Raw genomic sequence first — 21,629 nt, 5'->3', positions numbered from 1 at the left:
TATATATATATGTACATATATATATATATATATATATATATATATATATATATTTTAAGTGGGTACTTAGGGACAAAGCATCTGAGAAGGGGAATATAGCTCACACACAAATTTAACAGCAATTCTACTTTGGAGCAAAAATAGCTGAATAAAAGGCTTATGGATTTTTTTTGTATACAAACTAGCTTTTGAAGCTTTTGATTCACTGTCTCTTGAGTCACCAGTCCTACTCAGCTGTTCATGTAGAATACTCTTAGTCACTCCATAGCACAAGCCTCTCAGTTGCTCATGACTACTAGTACTCTCCTTAAGCATATACATATTGGTCTGGAATCAAGGAGGGGAATATTGCAAAGGCTTTGGATAACCTATGAGGAAGGGCAAATAGGAATGTGTTCTCAGAAAAGGGCCTTCCTGGATTAGTGATCCCAGTACAGCTACCATGCCTTACTTTTTACTCCATTTCTCTTCATTGGAAACTTGTGTGATGCTCTACCTGATAGCCAGAACCTTCTGTGTAAGGAACCTTCCAAATCAGACACTTTTACTTCCTCACTAATTGCCTCCTCCCCGTCTATGACTTTAAGGTTGACAAACAATTCGACCCTTCTAAAATAGATCCTCCCCCTCTCAATAAATCATCTGAGCTGTTTAAAAACCTGGGAAACTATGAATAGAATGAAGATTCTAGGGTTTCAAAGACTCAGTTAGAGCTGTTGTTACCATGCCAAAGTCCTATGAGAAACCTTTTCTGAAATGATTTAGATTCTCCCTTCCCACAGTGACCTGAAGTTCTAAAACCTGACTTCTATGGTTTAGTCAAATTGGAATACTTATTGTTTCTCCTTCATGACCCTCCATTTTTAGTTACAAGGCTTTATATTATATGTTCCTTATGCCTGGAATGTACTTTATCTTGCTTTACACATCTTAGAATCCTTGGTTTCCAGAGTTCTTCAAAATTTCCACTCTTTTCTCCTGATAGAGACTATAAGCTTCTTGGAGCTAGGACTATTTCATTTCTGTCTTTGTATCCTCAGGACTTGACACAGTAAGCATTTAATCACAATTCTTGAAGGACTGACTAATGCACAAGGTACAGTCTTAGTTGTATTCCTTTCTTTTGGTTCCTCTTTCCACTTTGAATGGATGGATACTGACCTTAGTGTGGGGCATTATCAGGCTGCCCTATTTTGGGAGGTGTCAGCTACTTCTTGTGTCATGAATAATGGTTGGAGAAATGTATTCTGCCCTCATAGTCTCTTCTTAAACTAGATGGTCTTCCTTTAAACAGAACAAATAAAAAGGCCAATTTCCTTTCAGAATTAACTGGCTTATATAATTCTTCAGCACATCCCCTTGGTGTCTCGACATCTAACTGCTCTCTGATAAAATTTTTATTTTATTGATTTATTTTTTAACAAGTGATAAATCATATGCTTTCATCTGCATTTCTACTCCAACAGTTCTTTTTCTGGAGGTGGATACCGTTTTTTAACATGTCTCTCAGAACTGTCCTGAATCATTGTACTGCTATTAGTACTCCTGTTAGTTGATTGTTCCACAATATTGCAGTTATTCTGTAGAGTGTTTTCCTGGATCTGCTTATTTCACTCTGTATCAGTTCACATAGGTCTTTCTTTTTATTTTAACCTGAAATCATCCTGTTCATCATTCCTTATAGTACAATAGTATTCCATCACCATCATATTCTACAATTTTCTCAGCCATTTCCCACTTGAGGACTATCCCTTTAGTTTCTGGTTCTTTGCCACCACTAAAAGAGCAGGTATAAGCAATTTTGTACAAACAGATTATTTATCATTTTTTTTATCTCTTTGAGATACAGAACTAGTAGTGGTATTACTAGATAAAAAGGTATGCATTCTTCTATAGCCCTTTGGACATAATTCCAAATGTCCTTCCACAATGATTGGATTAGTTCACAACTCCACCAGCAAAGCAATAGTGTTCCAATTTTGCCAGATTTCCAACAACATTTATAATTTTCCTTTAATTTTATATTAGCCAAGATTTAGAACATTTTAATATAATTATTGATAGCTTTGATTTCTTCATCTGAAAACCATCTATTCATATCCTTTAATCACTTTCTGCTATGATTTTTAATATGTTGATAACTCCCAAATTACTGATATATTTTGAATTAGAATCCTACATCAGGCATTTACTAGAAGTCAAGAAGTATGATCTTAGTACCTTTTAGTAGAATGTAATTTCCTTCTTTATCGCTTTTAATCATATCAATTTCTACTTTGGCTTTGTCTGGTATCATGGTTGTTACTCCTGCTTTTTCTACTTTAGATGATGCATAATATATTCTGCTCCAGCCTTTTACCTTGAATCTGTGTGTGTGTGCCACTCTTCCTGCCTCAAATGTGTTTCTTGTAAACAACATATAGTAGGACTCTGGTACTTAAGCCATTCTGCTATCTGCTTCCTTTTTGTGGGTGAGTTCATCTCATTCATATTCAGAGTTATGATTACTAAATGTGTATTGCCATCCATCATATTATCCTGTTCAGATCCTACTCTATTCCCTTTCAATCTCTGTTCCTCCTAACGAGTATTTTGCTTTTTGTCACACACCCTTCTTTTTCCCTCCCTGCAATTACCTCCCTCTTCTCTTCTACTTCTCTGTAGGGTAAGATAAAATTCTACATCCCACTGAGTATACTTGTTTTTCCCTTTCTGAATGAGTTACAATGAGAGTGAAGTTTAAGTATTGCCCTTCACCACCCTTATCCTCCAATCTCTATAATGATTTTTCACGCCACTTTATGACATATAATTTACCCAATTCTATCTCTTCCTTCCCTTTTCTCTCAGTGCAACCCTCTCTGTCAGTGCTAGATGAATTTTAACATATCATTCATATGCATAAATATCATATAAAACATACATATCATTCCATATCATCACATTTACAATATATCATATCATCATAATCAGCTTACTTCTCCATCCTCTTTCTGAGTAAATTCCTTCTATTTTTTTACTAATAAGAGTAATTTTTGAGAATTATGGAAATCCTCTTTCCATGTACACACATAAACATTTTGACCATAATGAATCCCTTAAATTTTCTATTTCTTATTTACTTTTTTTGGACTTCTCTTATGTCTCGTGTTTGTACTTCAAATTTCTTGTTTAGGTCTGGCTTATTCCTCAAGAATGCTTGGAAATCTTCTATCTTATTGAATGTCCATTTTCCCCCTGAAAGAATATACTCAATTTTGCTGGATAGGTGACTCTGAGTTATAAACCCAAATCTTTCACCTTCTTGAATGTCATATTCCTTGCCTTTTGATCCTTTAATGTAGAAGCTGCTATGTTCTGTGTGATCCTGATTACAGTTCCATGGTATTTGAATGATTTCTTTCTGGCTGTTGAAGTATTCTTTCCTTGGCTTGGTGTATCAAAAATAAATTCTAATTTAGTTATTACACTACTAGAAACTGTCAACTGAGGATTTCTTTCTGAAGGTAAACTGAATTCTTTCTATTTCAATTTTATTTCCTTGTTCAAGGATCTCTGTGCATTTATATTTGATAATTTCTTATAATATGATGTCCAAGGTTTTTTCTTGATCATGGCTTTCAGTTAGTCTAATAATTCTCAATTGTCTATTTACTAGGTCAATTGTTTTTTCAATAAGATATTTCATGTTTTCCTCTGTTTTTTTCATTCCTTTGATTCTGCTTTATTGTTTCTTGATTTCTCATGAAATCATTAGTTTTTAGATGGTCAATTCTGATTTTTAAGACCTGATTTTTCTCTGTCAGTTTTTGGTTCTTTTTCAATTGGCCCATATCTTCTTGCATCACTTTCATTTCTCCTTGTATCACTTTCCTTTTTTCTTGCAACACTTTCATTTCTCTTCCTCACTTTTCCTCTTCCTCCCTTAATTGAGTTTTGAAGCCTTTCTTTTGAGTTCTTCCAAAATCTGAGTCCAATCAACATTTTTCTTTTAGACTCTATGACCCTAAGATCCTTGATTTCATTGATGTTGGCATCCTCTCCATCAATACAGATGAGATAACTTTATTAGACCTTAATGATAAATTCTTTTCCAGCTAATTAAGCACCACCAGCACAAACAATTATAATATCACCCTCACTTATTTCCTGACCTTCTGCTGATATTATAAAAATATTATAAGGTTGTATGTAACTTATAGCAATCTAATAGTAAAGTTGGTGAGACATTACAATGTCGATTTTCTAAGTACAGAAACACAGATAGCAGCAGATACTCAAGCTTTCTAGTATTATAATGCAAATGCTTCCATTTTAAAGATGCAAAAAGTATATCAGAGTAGGGACTCAATAATATAAATAAATGAAACCAACAAAAAGTAATTCCAAGAGTAGTAACCAACCAATGGTTTTGTTCCTCGAACTTCAGTCCCACTGTCTTTAAACCCAAGGTTGTAAATTCATTTCTTTAGATTTTTGTTTTATTCCCCTCCTTTAACTTCAAATACAGTTTCTCAAAATACCTGACTATCTGACTATCCTTCCATACCAATCTTTAAAAAGCATTTCAAAAAGACAGGATTCCAAATACAACAGAAAGATGGAGTCATGGGATTCTTCCACTGAATACAGCTTCAAAGGTAGACATGTGTACATGAAAATGTGTTCTACTTCCAGTGACCTTTAAGTAACCAAGATAAAATTTTAAATTGTTCCTGTAATTTACTCAACCAGTTCTTAATTCTAATACTATATCCCTTCTAAGCTGTCTTCCATTTGGGAAATGAGACAGAGCAGCTGTGAAAGTTTCCCCAAGGACTGTGAGAAAATTGTAGATGGTGAACTCCACAGATCTCTGGAGACAGCTAAGGTACACTATGTCTCTAGATCTTGCTCAGATTCACCAAGTTCCCTCTCTAAGGGACAGAGAAGAGGCTATGGTTCAATGAGCCAAGTTCTCCTTTAAGACTCTGAGCCCTATGGGGAACTGTTGGTTGCCATGGCTACTCTGTGTGTGTGTGTGTGTGTGTGTGTGTGTGTGTGTGTGTGTGTGTGTGTGTGTGTGTGTTGGGGAAATGTAGAAAGAAGGCACTCAGATGGGAAAGTTTAGAAGAGCACCTGAAGCAATGTGGTCTATTATGTGTGCTGGACCTGGATTCATGAAGAACAAAATGTGAAACCTGCCTCAAATATGTTTACTATCTTTATGACTTATGTTAAGTTATCCAACTTCTCTCAGTCTCAGTTCCTTCATCTGAAATATGGAAACAATTATAGTATATGCCCAAGAGGTTTTCTATAGCAATCAATAAAATAATATATGTAAAGTACTTTAGGGATCTTAAATTTTATATAAATTTTAGCTATTATCACCATTATTGTTTTCATTACTGTAAAGGTAGAATTTTACTGTGGTACAGTGGAACCCCAAGAAAGCAGGGCCAGTTGAAAACTGTTGGAGCCAGGACTACAAAAAAGGGAACCCCCAAGCAACGGTTGTTTTTTGAGGGAGCTATGAGGAGAAGGAGGTGTGAACTTGCAATCTCCTGACCCAAGCATACTCAGATCCTTGCTGTCCCTTGACAACCATTCTTGTGGCCATCTTTGGAGACCTGCCAAGCTGACCCTGCCAGCAATAGCTGCTGAGAGGTTTCAGAGACACAATTTGTGAACCTGTGACTCTATAACAGATACCATCAACTATCTCCTTCAATATTCCCTTTAGAGATCTTTAGTTTATCTTGAAATAGTTAGAATAGTAGACTTAGTGTATAAAGGGGGAAGAGAATTAAGTTTGGAGCTTTTGCCCTGGCTGGATCAAAAATTTCATAAGCTTCAACAGATAATCATATTTCCTATTCCCTCCTTCATCCCTTCCTTTAGATCTACATTGTTATTAAAGGCCTTATATCAAGTCAGATAGTGTTTGGATTCATCTAACAAATATTCAAAGGGAGAAAAACAGCTGATACATTACCTGAGAAGATTCCTCCATTTTCAACTGAACTTCTATTGAAATAGGGAAGGGCTCAGTAGGAGATTTATCTGGCCGGTTATCTCTGTCTGGGAACATCACAGACAGATAAGAGACACCCCCTTCAACTGAGAAACACATCCTTCATCTAATCCAGAGTGATAGGAGTGAATCAACTCAATCCTTATAGGGAAGCCATATCCCTCAAAGTAATTAGCAGGCTACAGTGCTGATCTGTGAGGGGTTCCAAACGCCTCTCCCCCTAACCTATCCCCCACTGCACCAGGCTTGTTTTTTTTTTTACATTACTTATTAATAGGAACATTGCAGTTGCATTTTTCATACTTAAATCTGAGAGTGGTAGGATGGTATAACATGAAACACTGGAATAATTACTCCATGTGTGTTTGTTTTGGTTTGGTTTTTTAAATATGAATTTTATTCCTGGCTCTTCCAACATTAACTAGCTCTGTGATTTTGGAAAAAAAAATCCTAAGATCATAGACTTAGAGGTAGAAGATACCTCTGATATGATCTAGAACAACTCTATTATTTTACAAAGAGAAACTGAGGCTTAAAGAAATTAAATGAGTTACTCATGATCACATTATTGATGAGTAATAGAGCTGGGTTTTAAGTTGAAAACTGTTATTCCTCCTATTCCACATCCAATCAAAGATCCTCCCACCAAATCACACTTCCTCTCCAAGACACTTACCCTTTCGGGATCTCATCTTCCTAAGATATAATATGAAGGGCCTTAAGCAATAGTTTCATAACTAAATTCCTACCAAATAGACAGTACAAAATTCCTCATGACTTTAGAATTTAGAACTGCAAGAAGCTTACAGATCTTCTTTGGACACTAAACTCAGTAAATATCTTCTACAAATCTAGTACTTCTTGTTAAGTAAACCAAGCCCCCACTTGACAAAGTAGTTTTCTGACATTGTAATTACACACACACACACACACACACACATACATGTAAACATTATATATAATATAATATAACATTATGATAAATACTGTTGTATGTTATTTTAGAATATATTATATTGTAATTTGATAAATTAATGGGGAGTATTTTAATATATGTAATTATTTGGAAAAGAGACATTAGACTATAGTCCAAAAGTTCTAGGAAGGAATAGAATTATCTATTGACATTATTAAAAATAATTTTCCTTCTATGATTAACTAAAATTTGCCTCTTTGGCATTTATACTCATTGTTCCTAGTTATGCCCTTTGAGAATGAAAAGAATCAAATTCATTTTCTTCTCCATAGAAAAATCCTTCAAATATTTTAAGACTTTTGTCCAGTCTTATTAAGTATTTACTTTTACAATTAAATTTCTTCATAATTTTCAACTATTATTCATGTGGATTCTTTTTTTTAAATTTTTTTAAACCCTTGTACTTCGGTGTATTGTCTCATAGGCGGAAGATTGGTAAGGGTGGGCAATGGGGGTCAAGTGACTTGCCCAGGGTCACATAGCTGGAAAGTGGCTGAGGTCGGGTTTGAACCTAGGACCTCCTGTCTCTAGGCCTGACTCTCACTCCACTGAGCTACCCAGCTGCCCCCTGGATTCTTAATTTTGCTGGTTTCCCCTCTGTGAGCTTACCCTCATTTGTCAATGACCCTATTAAAAGGTCTCCATCTGTGATCTGACTAGCAAAAACCATTAGAAAACTATTATCTCCCTTTTTGGATGTTAGACTTCTTTTGATGTAACTTCAAAATACATTGAAAAATGGGAATGACTTTGTTGTTGAAGGAAACCTTGGAATCAGGAAGACTGGGGTTCATGTCTTACCTTTAACCTAAACTAGCTATGTGATAAAGGAAAAATTTACCTCAGATCCCAGTACCTTTCTCCCAATTATAAAATTATAAACCTAAATGAGATAGAGAGAGTCAAAGAGATAGAGACAAGGAGTGAGTGAGAGAGAGAAATTAATGTTGTGGGTTTTTTGCCAGTCACATCACAATTTTGAATTGTATCAGTCTTGTAGACCCATAAATTTGGCATAGAAGAACAGAGTGGGAATACAGGTAGTGTCCCCAACCTGCAATATATCTTAAGTTCATAAGATCATAGATTTAGAAATGAAAGTGACCTTAGATACCATCTAGTCTAACTACTCCATGTTACAGAAAAGGAATCAAAGCCTGGAGTAGCATGATAAATAGATCAAGGTCACACAGGTAATAAGAGGTAAAGGTGAGATTCTAATCAAGGTCTTGGTCCTCTGACTCCAAATTTAGCTCTTTTCATTTAATCAAAGTTGATCTCTAATAGACTTTCTATTTTAAAATGATTTTATGATTCAACTATCATTCAGTCTATATTTTCCATAATTATTTCATAAATGTTTATCAGATGTCTTGTTTAAATTTATCCCACAATCTCTGGCATTCCCTTAATGTGGGTCTGTCAAACAAAAGGGAGATAAAGAAAAGCAACATAACTTGTTGTTAGTGAACACAGTTTAAAGCTTAGTGATTCATCAAAAATAAGTATTTATTATACACCATTCTATGTATAGAACAATGGTAATTTCTTTGGAGAGGCTTTTATTAAAGTATTAAAAATGGGGGCAGAGTCAAGATGGCAGCTTAGAAGCAGCAGAATCCAAATCCTCTGTGACTTTCCTTTCATACTAAAAGCAGAAATAAGCACTTCAAAATAAAAGAAAGCCAAACTCAACAACAAGACAGAGTCACAGGGTCTCTCTTACTCACTTAAACCTAAAAGACACACAGATGAAATTGAATTGTAGGGTATAGGGAAAGGATCTAACACCCCTCTCCCACCTACTGAGCTGAGACTCACAGAAGGACTCTGGCTGACTTTGGGATCCCTGTGGGAAGGCTGCTACCAACATGGAGTACCTTGGTACCACCAGGGGAAGCTCAAGGCTCTGACCACATGGCTGGCAGGGATGTGGCTGGGAGAAAGGAGCAGAGGAGAGGGCCAAGGTTAACTACCTAACAGCCTCCAAACCTTCACCTTTAGCCTCTTCCAGCAGCTGGGGAAAATTTGTCCTCAGGGCACAATAATACAACAGGTCAGCTCAATCACCTAATCTAATTTTCCAGCGAAACAGAGAAGAAACCCCTTCAGGGCATAAAAACTCAAACTCAGAAATCCAGCAAACAAACAGAAGAGCAAGAATACAGCCCATAAGGAGGGAGAAAGAAGGAAAAAAATATGAGTAAAGAATAGAAGAAGAAAAAAATCAATTACAATGCACAGCTTCTAGTCAGGTAACTGAACAAAGAACAAATGGAACAGAGGAGGAACAAGGAACACCAATTAAAAACTCTGGAATTTCAGCGAATTGGATCCAGGCTCTGGAAGAATTCAAAACACAATACAAAAAAACAATTAAGAGAGGTTGAAGAAATTTGGAAAAAGAACTTAAAAAGCAAAATAAGTCATCTGGAAAGAAAGGCACATGATCTAAAACAAGAAAATACTGTCTTGAACTCTAGAATTGAGCAGATCAAAAAGGAGACAAAGAAAGTAAAAGATAAAAGCAATGAATTACAAAGAAAGATAGATAAAAAATAAAAGGAGGATCAAAAAGTCAGAGATGATTTCAGTGTTTAAAAATAGGAATTGAACAATTGAAAGCTAATGACTTCACAAGGAAAAGAAGAATCTATAAAACAAAATTTAAAAAAATGAAAAAATTGAAGAAGCTACCTCATCAAAAAACAAAAACAAAAACAAAACATAGACACAGAAAATAGATCCAGGAGAGAAAATTTAAGAATTATCAAACTAAAAAATAGTCATGACCAAAAAAAAATGCCTAGAAATCATAATGCAAGAAATTATCCAAGAAATTGCCCTGATATTCTTGAACAAGAAGGCAAAGTAGAGATTGAAAGAATCCACAAATCACCTCCTACATTAAATCCCCAAACAACAATGTCCAGGAATGTTATAGCCCAGCTTAAGAACTTCCAGACCAAGGAAAAGATACTACAAACTACTAAAAAGAAACAATTCAGATATCATGGAGCCACACTCAGTATTACACAGAACCTGACTGCATCCACACTGAAAGTCCAGAAAGCATGGAATATGATATTCTGGAAAGCAAGTGAACTGGGTCTACAACCTAGAATAAACTACACAGCAAAATTTACTATATTCTTGCAGGGGAAATTATTATAATTTAATAAAATAGAAGATTTCCAAGAATTCCTAAAGAAAAGACCAGACATAAACAGAAAATGTGATGCCCAGATACAGAATTCAAGAGAATCACAAAAAGTTAATTAAGAAAGAAAAAAAGAAAGTTAGAGAACTCAATTAGGACAAATAATTTGTATTTCTATATAAAAAGATGACATCATAAACTCTTGCCAATTGTTATCATCATCAGAGTAGCTAGAAAAAGTATACTTAGAGGTTATGGTAGTAAACTGTATAGGATGATATGTATTGTAATAATTAAAATGGTTGACAAATGTAATAGTTAAAATTTTGTTTTGACAAAAAATGGTTAAAAAAAAGACTTGTTGTGGTCACCAATTTCAAAAGTTAAAGTTAAACTATAAGACAGTAGGCTGTTAGTAGCTTTATTACAACAAGGTAGTGATATTAAAGTGGGAAATATAGGAAGGAGAAATATCACCTAGCTAAAAAAATATCCAAAATCCTAATCCCAGAGGCTCTAGACCATGAATGGAAATCTGAATGCAAATCTCACCTGAATCTAAAGTCCAGATCAGAAACCTGAAATTTAGAATCAGAAGCTGGAAAAAAAAAGAAAAAAACACCAAGAATCTTCAGCTCTTATGAGGACAAGACTGTCAAGAGTGAATCCAAGAATGAAGAGCCAAGAATCCAAGAATGTAGAAAGAAGACCTTGAATCTCTCTCAGACTACCACTTATATACAGTTTTCTCTACCTATCAGCTCTCCTTGTCACATTTTAGGAATCAATCACAACCTTTCAATTTGCCTAGCACTACTCTGGGGTGGGCAGTTCTTGTGGCCTGTTAAGGTGTGAATTTTCTTTGTTAGTGACTTACTAAGTGTTAAGTAGAGATACTTTAAGTTTTTGATTGATTAACTTAAAATAGACAAAGGGAATAAAAATTCCCATTCACAGTATATATATATATATATATATGTATGTATGTATGTATGTATAAAACTAGAGCCAAAAAAGAGGATAATACAAAGAGAAATTGGAAAACATGAAATGAAGTAAATACATATTTCATAAAGAAGCACATGGTGAGGAGAAGATCAATACAAGGGAGGAAGGGGTAGTCAACAGGGAATATTTATTTATTTATTTTTGTTTTTCTTTTTCTTTTAAACCCTTAACTTCTGTGTAGTGGTTCATAGGTGGAAGGGTGGTAAGGGTGGACTATGGGGGTCAAGTGACTTGCCCAGGGTCACACAACTGGGAAGTGTCTGAGGCCAGATTTGAACCTAGGACCTCTTGTCTATAGGCCTGACTCTCAATCCACTGAGCTACCCAGCTGCCCCCCAACAGGTAATATTTAAATCTTATGCTCACTGGAATTGGCTCAGAGAGGGAAGAACAGCCAGATTCATTGGGGCAGAGAATTGTATTGTGCACTATAGAGAAGTAGAAGGGTAATAAATAGGCTGGTGGGAAGAGGAGCAATACAAGGGAGGGAGATGGCGAAGGGTTCATTTAAAAGGCACTATAGTAAGAAGGGAATAATAAGAAGAAGGGAAAGGGTAGGAAGAGGAGTAACATTAGGGAGGTGAAAGGGGAGAGACAGATTAAAAGCAAAAGGCTTGTTGGAAGAGTAAGAGAGAGTAGAGAAAAGGTAGAAAGAATTAAAAGAGGAAGTCAAAATTAAGAGGAATACACAGAGAGTAATCATATATATAAATGTGAATGGGATGAACTCACCCATAAAAAGGAAGCATATAACAGAATGGATTAAAAACTAGAATCTTACCATATGTTGTCTACAAGAAACACACTTGAGTCAAGTGGACATATATAAGGCAAAGGTAGGAAGGTGGAGCAGAATTTACTGGGCTGCAACTGAGACAAAGAAGACAGGAGTAGCAATTATGATCTCAGATAAAGCTAAGATAAAAAGAAATTAGATTAAAAGATATAATAAAGATGTTGACATCTTGATAAAAGGTAGTGAAAATAATGAAGAAATATCAGTACTCAACATATATGCACCAAATCATATATTATCCAGATTCCTAAAGAAGAAACAAAAGGAACTTAAGGAGGAAATAGATAGTAAAACCATACTAGTAGGGGACCTCAAATTTCCCCTGTCATAACTATATAAGTTGAACAAAAAATAAATAAGGAAGAAGTAAGGGAAGTGATAGGAGTCAAAAACCAACAGTAAGATGGAGTGAGGGGGCTCTCCCACTGAACACAACTTGAAAGGCAGGGAGAAAGAATTGATTTTCATAGGATAAGAGGGAACTAAAAGCGAAATTGCATACAGAGGAGTGCTAACTGACCATTCCACCTCCCCATGTCTTCTGCTCTAGGTTCCATAACTGGTCATAGGCCAACTTCAGAATGTCAGGATCTGCATTATACCAACAAAAGAACACCTCAGACCTACCTCCTTGAAGTCCCAGTCCCTGGCACCCGCCCATAGTGAGGTACAGAACTACATATCACTGGGTCCTTTCAAGCCTGCACTGCTACAATGAAGACCTAGCCCCAGGGCAAATTAGCTCACAGGACCAATCAATCCTACAAGCCAGCAGCAGAGGAGACAGAATCAGTATATTTCAGAACTCACAGTTCATAGGCAAAAAATAGGCTGGGAAAATGAGCAAACAGCACAAGAAATTGCTTCCTCACAAAAATGTCTGTGGAAACAAATAGCAAAGTACAGAATCAACAGGGAATGGTGAGAACCAAGAATCCAAGATCCAAGCACATACAAAACTTCAAAGAAAAATGGAAACTGGTCTCAAGTACTAGAAGAACTCATAAAGGAATTCAAATATCAAATAATACAGGTCAAAGAAAAATGAGAAAAGGAAATGAAAGTAATGCAAAAAGAAAGTAAAGGCTGAAAAAAATTGGTCAACTGGAAAAAGTGGCACAAAATTCCAATGAAGAAAAGAGTTTTCCTTTCCTGGAAAAAAGAGACAAAAAGATATAATTTTAAAAAGAGTTCAATGAAAAATAGAATGGACCAAATGGAAAAGGAGTATCAAAAGTTCGTGGAAAAAATTCAGTCTTTAAAAATTAGAATTGGACAAAAAGAAGATGATGACTTCATGATACATGAAGAAACAATAAAGTAAAATCAAAAGAATTTTAAAAATACAAAAAAACATGAGATTGTTTTTTGAATCATTGAAAAGACAACTTTCCTGGAAAATAGATCCAGGCGAGACAATTTAAAAATTACTGGACAACTTGTAAACAAAAAATGCCTAGACATTATCTTACAAGAAAGTATCAAAGAAAACTGTCTTGATATTCTTGAACAACAGGGTAAAATAGAAATTGAAAGAATCCACAGATCACCTCTTTTAATAAATCTCCAAAATGACCCTACCTGGAAATATTAGAGCCCAGTTCAAGAGCTCCCAGGCCAAGGAAAAAATATTGCAAACAGCCATAAAGAAATAATCCAAATATCATGGAGTTCCCAGTTAAGATTGCACAGAATCTGGCAGCTTCCACATTGAAGGATCAGAAGGCTTGGAATATGATACTCTGGAAGACCAAGGAAATGAGTTTATAAGCAAGAATCACTTCCCCATCAAAACTGACCATATTATTTCAGGGGAAAGTATAGTCATTTAATAAAACAGATTTCCAAGAATTCCTGAAGAAAAGACTAGACTTAAATAGAAACTATGATGCCCAAGTACAAAACCTAAGAGAAACTTTTAAAAAAAGTTTAGAAAAGGAAGAGAAATAATTTAAGGGCTTCAATAAGGTCAAATTATTTATATTCCTATATAGAAAGATGATATATGTAACTTAAAAATTGTTATCATTATCATAGTAGTTACAAGTCTACATAGCCAGATAGTGTAATAGTAAGCTGTTTAGGATGATAAAAGAAAACAAATAACTAGTGGTGAAAAAAGAGGATTGTATTGAGAGAAATGGGAAGAGAGATGTAAAATGGGGTAAATTATGTCACATAAAGAGACATGGGGGAAGGGATATCATTATATTGTATGGGAGTATGAGGGTGGCAACAGGTAATACTAGAACCTTACTTTCATTGGAATTGGCTCAGAGAGGGAAGAATAGACTGATTCATTGGGGTATAGAATCCTATCTAACCCCATAGAGAAGTAGAAGGGGGATAAGAAAGGGGGTGTTCAGGAGGGGAGTAATATAAGAAAAGAGGAAGAAGAGAGTGATTAAAAGAAAAACACTGGTGTGGAGGGAAAGAGTGAAAAGAGAAAAGGCACGATTAAAGGAGGAAATCAAGATAGAGGGGAATACACAAGTGATAATCTTAACAGAGAATGTAAATAGGATGAATTCACTCATATAACAGAAATGGATAGCATAATAGATTTAAAAAAAAACAGAATCCTACCTAATGTTGTTTACAAGAATCACATTTGAGACAGACACACACAGAGTTAAGGGAAGGGGCTGGAGCAGAATCTTTTGGGCTTCAACTGAGATAAAAAAGAACAGGAGTAGCAATCATGATCTCAGACAAAAGTAAAGCAAAAAAAAAATCTAACAGATAAGAAAAGTAATTATATCTTGATAAAAGCCAGTATAGACAATCATGAACTATTAGTACTCAACAAATCTGCACCAAATGGTATAGCATCCAGATTTTCAAGACAAAACTGAAGAAGCTAAAGCAGGAAATAGATAGTAAAACTATACTAGAGGGAACCTCATCCTTCTTCTATCAGAACTAGATACATCTAACAAAAATAAATAAATAAGAAGTAAAGGAAGTGAATTATTTTTTTAGAAAGTTAGATTTAAGAGATATCTGAAGAAAATGAAATAGGGATAAAAAAGAATATACCTTCTTTTTAGCAGCATGGAATACCCATGCCATTAAGGCATAAAAACTTAAGAACCAAAGGCGGAAAAGCAGAAATAATAAATGTAATTTTTAGATCATAATGCAAAACAAATCATACTCAATAAGGGTTCACGGAAAGGCAAATTAAAAATTAATTGGAAACTAAATAATCTAATTTTTCACAATAGGTGGATCAAAGAACAAATCACATGAACAATCACTAGTTTAATTGAAGGAATGATGAACCACATGATTTCAGAAAAAGCTGGAAAGATCTATGTGAATTGATGCAGAATGAAACAAGCAGAACCAGGAGATCATCATGCACAATAACTGTAATACTGTGGAACAATGAAATGTGTTAAACTTTGCTACTAATAGCAATACACACAGAAAAAAATTATTTAAAAAATTTAAAAAATAAAAAAAGCAATATAATTATTTAGAATAATTCCAAGGACTTATGAAAAAGAAATCTATTCACCTCCAGAGAAAGAACTGTTGGAGTAGAAATGCTGATGAAAACCTACGATTTTATCACTTGTTTATTTTTGTTTTGGGGGTTGGATGCTATAAGATTATTGGCTTACAAAAATGAATAATATGGAAAGATGTTTTTTGTGTTAATACAGGTTATAACCCAAATTGAATGACTTGTCAGCTCCGTGAGTGGAGAGGGAAGAAAGGAGGGAGATAATATGGATTATATGACTTTGGAAAACTTATGTGGAATTTTGTTATTAAAATTTTAAAAATTAAAAATAAAAGCAAAGTCGCCTTCTTTGGTCACAATCACCCTCAATTCTAAAAGATCACTCACATGATTCACAAAATACATATATAAGCATCCCTACATTATACTATGCCTTGGCTGGCAGATTGGAAGTCATATAAACTAGTGACATCATCTTTTTGTTACAACATCTCATTAATATTGACTATTAGTTCCCTTCTAAGCACATAGATTCTATTATTTGAAATAAAGTAGAACTTGAAGAAATTTACTTTCTCTTTGTTGTCTGTTATCATTATACTATCAGCTTCCTCTAGAGAACCAGATCTTTCTTAATTTTAAAACTATTTTTGTCAAAAGTTCCATTGTCTGGACTATAAACTGCCTGGCCTTCATCTTGTCATGTTTGTGGTATTCGTTTAGGGCATTAATCCTTCCTTCATTGTAGACCCTAGTTGCTAGGTTCTAATCAATATTAAAATATTCCAATGGATGCACAATTTCACTAATGTATTTCTTTCAAAGAAGGAGGTCATTTAAATCGCCTTATAAATTCACTATGAGAGATTGACCTACGATGAAAAAATTCCATAAATTTCAACAGCAAGTATCTTTCTTTCCAAAGTGTCTTTATCTAATTACTTTATACTTCTTAATATACATTCCCTTTGTATTTGTTCTGTATATAACTTTGTTGTCTTCTCTGGTAGAATGTAAACTTTTTATTTAATTTATTGTATTTGTAGCATCAAGATAAAATTTTTTTTGATACACAGGAATCTCTTAAGAAGTCCTTGCTAATTTATTGATTGTGAGTTACCTATGGAATGTGCAGGCTATCCCTGACTCTTGGTATGCTACTATCTTTTTTGTCTAATTTCTTGGACATTATACATCATACAAACTCTGAAAAATGCTTAATTTGTACAATGTTGCAGCTTGCACACATCCACCATGTGCTGCTCCATTGCTCTCTGAGTGATGCTCATTTTCAATATTTATTTGTAGTATTTAGGTGAATAATCACTTAAATATTCTACTTGATGCCCTGTAAATTAATGCCAGGACTCAGGAAGAAGAAAATCTGCTCTGTGAAAATATGTGGGTATAGATGTAAAGGGAACATCAATAAGACAGTCTTCTGATTTTTTCTCTCTAAAATATTGTATACAAAAGTATTTCCTCTCCCTTGCACAAACACCTTCCCTCCTCATCTATTTTTTTCTATTTTTTGCTTAGGCAACCAACCATGGATCTAAGGTATCTGATGAATCATCAGTACTTTCATATTGGCCATTTCTACACAAAAATGTAATTGTTTAAGTTTATTTGTATTATAGTAAGACTTTGTACAGTGTTTTAAGCTCTATTTTCAAGTTATTTTGCATTTAATTTTTATAAACTAGTAATAAAATATTTATTCTTCTGCATACAAAAATAGTATAAAATCATATTTAAAGTTTCCTAGAATAGGAGATAAGAAAAATATGTATGTGTACCCACATATATTTATGCATATATGTATATACATATATTTATGAGTATACATATATATTTATAATTTATATGTATTTATGCACATAAGTATATATATAGTTATATAGCTGTTATATATAGTTTTATATATACCCTTATATAGTCGTATATATGTATATAGTTATAATAATTTTGTTATATATATCCAAATTCTGTTGTCTATATTGACTTAGTTTTGCTGAATTGCATTTTTCTCTTTTCTTTGTTACTCATTCTTCCAAAATACAGCTTACAAGGTAAAGGAAAGAGGGATGGATGGACCATGTTCAGAAATGAAAATGATGTATATAAAAATATCTATATGATTTCAAAAGAAAAAAGTATTCTATTTCTAGAAGCTGGGCATTAGTACAATAATTATAAAATTTCTCAAAGGCTATATAATATTCCCTCCTCTTCCTGATCAGTTTTTGACATAGTTCAGTATACATTTGTAGTATCTGTCTGGAGATATATGTACTGATTTTTTAGCTCTCTAGGTTGTCCATCCAATTGCATATCATAGCTTGCACAAGAGATACTTGTTATTCTGTTGTCTTTTTCTTTGTGTACACTTAGGTCAAGTTCTCTTGAGCAATTATGGATCTAATTTAGGAAACTCTACTATAGCAGGATGCAGTTATGCCAACATCATCTGTAAATAGCAACACCCAGAGGACCATCTTTAGGTAATCTCTTCTTTATTTGTATTCCATACTGCAAATTCTCCAGGATAGTGGCAAATAACATTGGTAAACATGGATTTCCATGTTTTATACCCTACTTGCCATTAGAAACCAGAGGCTCTTTGGTGCATGTTTTGCCTCACCATGCATACTTGTTACAAAAGTTTTGTTTTTCTTCTTTTTCCCCCAACGGTGGGGGAGAAATATAAAAGAAAAAAGTCTCTATTAAAAATTAAAGTACCTAAATCAGTCTCTTCACCAGATTGCTTAAAATGTCCATGATATGCAAAAAATGTTAAGAATATATGCTCTTTTTGTTTATAGAAGTAGAAACTGGGATTCCAAAGAAGAAAACGGATTTCATTCACCAAAACTCTTTTTGAAATTGACATTTAATTGAATGAATTGAATGAAAGTTAATTCAAATTAATCTCAAATTTTTAGATTAACAAATTATTCAATATGACACATTCCCAAGAAACTACTGAATCTAAATTCTCTGTTATACAGAGAAGGGGACAAGAAACCACACTGTCAAAGTAAGGATGAGAAATCCTGACTCCCAGTTCATTACTTTTTTGATCCAGTTGTTGAGATTTGACTGAACACTACCAATGAGATTGAGAAGGTTCTTCCAGAAGAACAGTATCTGGACTCATGACTCAGAACAAGCATATAATTAGGAAAGAAGCCATTTCACTCCTCTTCAACCCTGTTCTCCTCATTTAGGAAATCTGAAATCGCTTGGGAGAGTAAGCAAGGAGAAAACACACACACACACACACACACACACACCCCACACACACAATTTTCTTGTAGAAATTTCATTGAATAAATAAGACCTTTCCCCTTTCTAATTCTAGTTCACACAGGATCAAATATCTTTGGAAGTATCTTCGTCATTTTCATAGCATTTTCAAGAAGACCCTTTTTTCCCAAACCAGAGGTTTCATGAAAGTTTTAGGAAGCTGGAAAGGACAAAATTTGGAAGAATAGCCAAGATTCCAAGGATGGGGACACAGAGATGTATCCAAGAAGAAATGAGTTTTCTGTTTCAACCAGTGTGCCCCGTGCCTGATGCCTCACCCCTCTAAAACAAACAAACAAAATGCCATCCCTTACTACTGTACTAACAACTATTAACTAAGAAGAAAATTCACCTACTTGTATTTCCCATCTCACAACTTTGCACTTCATGGTAGTCTTTGGTTTACTGTTGTTGGCACTGAGAAACCTAGCTTTCTGGGTAAAGAAACTAGAATCTTGAACCAAGGTCAGGTCACCCTCCTTACCCATAGGCTGTGTCTGAACCTGTGTTTCACTAACCTGAAGAATCCAATAAAGCTCATTTTTCTAAAAGGAGTTCATTCCTATTTTCACTCTTAACATCCTGCCCCTGCTTATCTTGGCTATAACCTCCTATCACTATAACCATATTTCATTTCTGCCCCAAAGCTAAGTCCTTTTCTATCAGTAGACCCAAGACTTGGCTTATTCCTTGATGGAATATAATCACTTGATAAAAACCTATTGGCTTAACATGTAGAATTTACTATTTACTTTTTTAAAAAAGTAGTATGAAATAGAAATTCATAGTTTATATAAAAATCTTTGTGTTCTACATGTATAAAGAAATTTCTTTTTGGTATTTAATTACAGAAGAAAAAATCTAAACATTACATATTATATAACACTTATATATAATACAATTCATACTTAATTGATTATATATTATATAATGAATAAATATTATTATAATGTACTTTTCTTTTAATTATAGGAATTTATAATGTCTTAGCACAATTGTAAACTGCAAAACTCAAATATTCACTAAGACTTTTCAGCAATTTTATATTCTCCTTTCCTGTATCAATATTACAAAGTAGGAAAAAAGCCCTTATCATTTCACTTCAGTTATGATTCTTATTCTTCCTATGTAGACTATTCTCAATTTTTAAAAATTCTGGGTAGATGGGAAATAAACATTTGGATAAAGAGCTAATGACATTCTCTTGATTTTCTTTATGAGAAGATGGGGTTTTGCTAATAGCAAAGCCTCGATATTTTTCCATGCATTTAGTATCTTTTCTTTCACATGTCTTGAAATTTGATCCCTCAATAGCTTCAAAATTATGCTCCTTCCAGCTTGGACCTCCTCCGTGTATAATTGGTTTAGACCAGCTGCTTTCCCCATTTCCCCCTCTCAGTTCCATTTCCACTGAACCATACATATCCTTTTTAAAAAAATCTGGGCTTTTTTGATAGCTTGCTGTGTAATCACATTAGTTTATTCAGATGTCACACTCTTTTCTTTCTCATCAGGATTATTCATGATAATATTCTAAGAATAATCCAATCGTTTTCTTCATATTTGGTATCATCAGTGAGGGAAGGAAGTTTTTAGAGGGAAGGCTGGCAATCAAAAGATCATTATGTGATATCTGACACTTTTGTAAAGTATAGGAAAGGGTAAGATACCAAAGTGAAGAGCTTTGGATAATAAGAAAGTCAAATGAAAGGAGAGACAAGGAAAGAAGTAAACAGACATTTATTAAACACCTGCTATGTGCCAGGCACTGTACTAAGTACCTTAAAATATTGTTCTGATTCTCAGAAGAACTCTGCAAGATATTATTTTACATTTTATAATTAAGCAAAATGAGGCAGATAGAAATTGTGCCTTTAAGAGTCATGTATGTAGTGAGCATCTGGAGCCAGATTTTAACTGAGGCCTTCCTGACTCTGGGTCCAATGTCTTATCCACTTTGCTACATAGGAAACACTAGTAGAAGTTAGAAAGTGGGATGAGTTGGGGAGAAGAGAGTACAGAACTAGAGAAAGGAAGACGTGAAATCAATCTTAACCCACCTTAAGAACTTGGGCAAACATCCATACTGCCCTGAAAAAGGGGGGGAAATCACATTAATCCATTATGTTATTAATGTTAATTTTAGGTCCTAATACTAAGGGATTCTATTTGGGAAAAGAGAATGAAACTGCATTCTAGGTGAATTATAGTTTTTAGGGTAACAGATTCTAATGACACATGGGGGCTTGGAGACTGGCTACAATGGAGGAATGCATTTTTACCTTAAGTTAGAAAGGCTGAAACCTAATTCTCTCTTTCTCTTTACTAATAAATGTCTACAAATCAAGTAATAAGCTTTCAGATAAATTTTTTATAACTCTTATTAGCTGTATGACCCTGGGCAAGACACAATCCTGTTTATCTCAGTTTCCTCATCTGCAAAAATGAGCTGGAGAAGGAAATGGAAAACCACTCCAGTATCTTTGCCAAGAAAACCCCAAATAAGGTCATGAAAAGTTGGACAGGACTGAAAAATAATTTTAAAAAGTCCTCCCAGTTTCAAAGTCAATGAGTATAGCTAGATTTTAAATATCCCCTCTTCCCCACCTCCATATATATAAACTATGATGATTGTTTTTAATACTCAGTTTTTTAAGTCTGAAAAGATTAAGCATTTACCAATTTTGTAAAACTTATTTTACTATGTTAATGATATTGAATATGCTTAATACTACTGAGGAGGAAATTTAAAGTATTCTAATATGTAGATATTTTATATTGGGAAGGGAGGACAAGGAAATATAGTAAATGAGAAAAATAATTATTCACAGATACTTTATGGAGGTCAAAGATGAATGGATTTCTTCAGGTTTGATGGTAGTCATTTTGGAA

Source organism: Gracilinanus agilis, chromosome 4 (assembly GCF_016433145.1).
Source record: "Gracilinanus agilis isolate LMUSP501 chromosome 4, AgileGrace, whole genome shotgun sequence".
In the NCBI taxonomy this organism is placed as follows: Eukaryota; Metazoa; Chordata; class Mammalia; order Didelphimorphia; family Didelphidae; genus Gracilinanus; species Gracilinanus agilis.
This window is presented reverse-complemented; position numbering follows the sequence as displayed.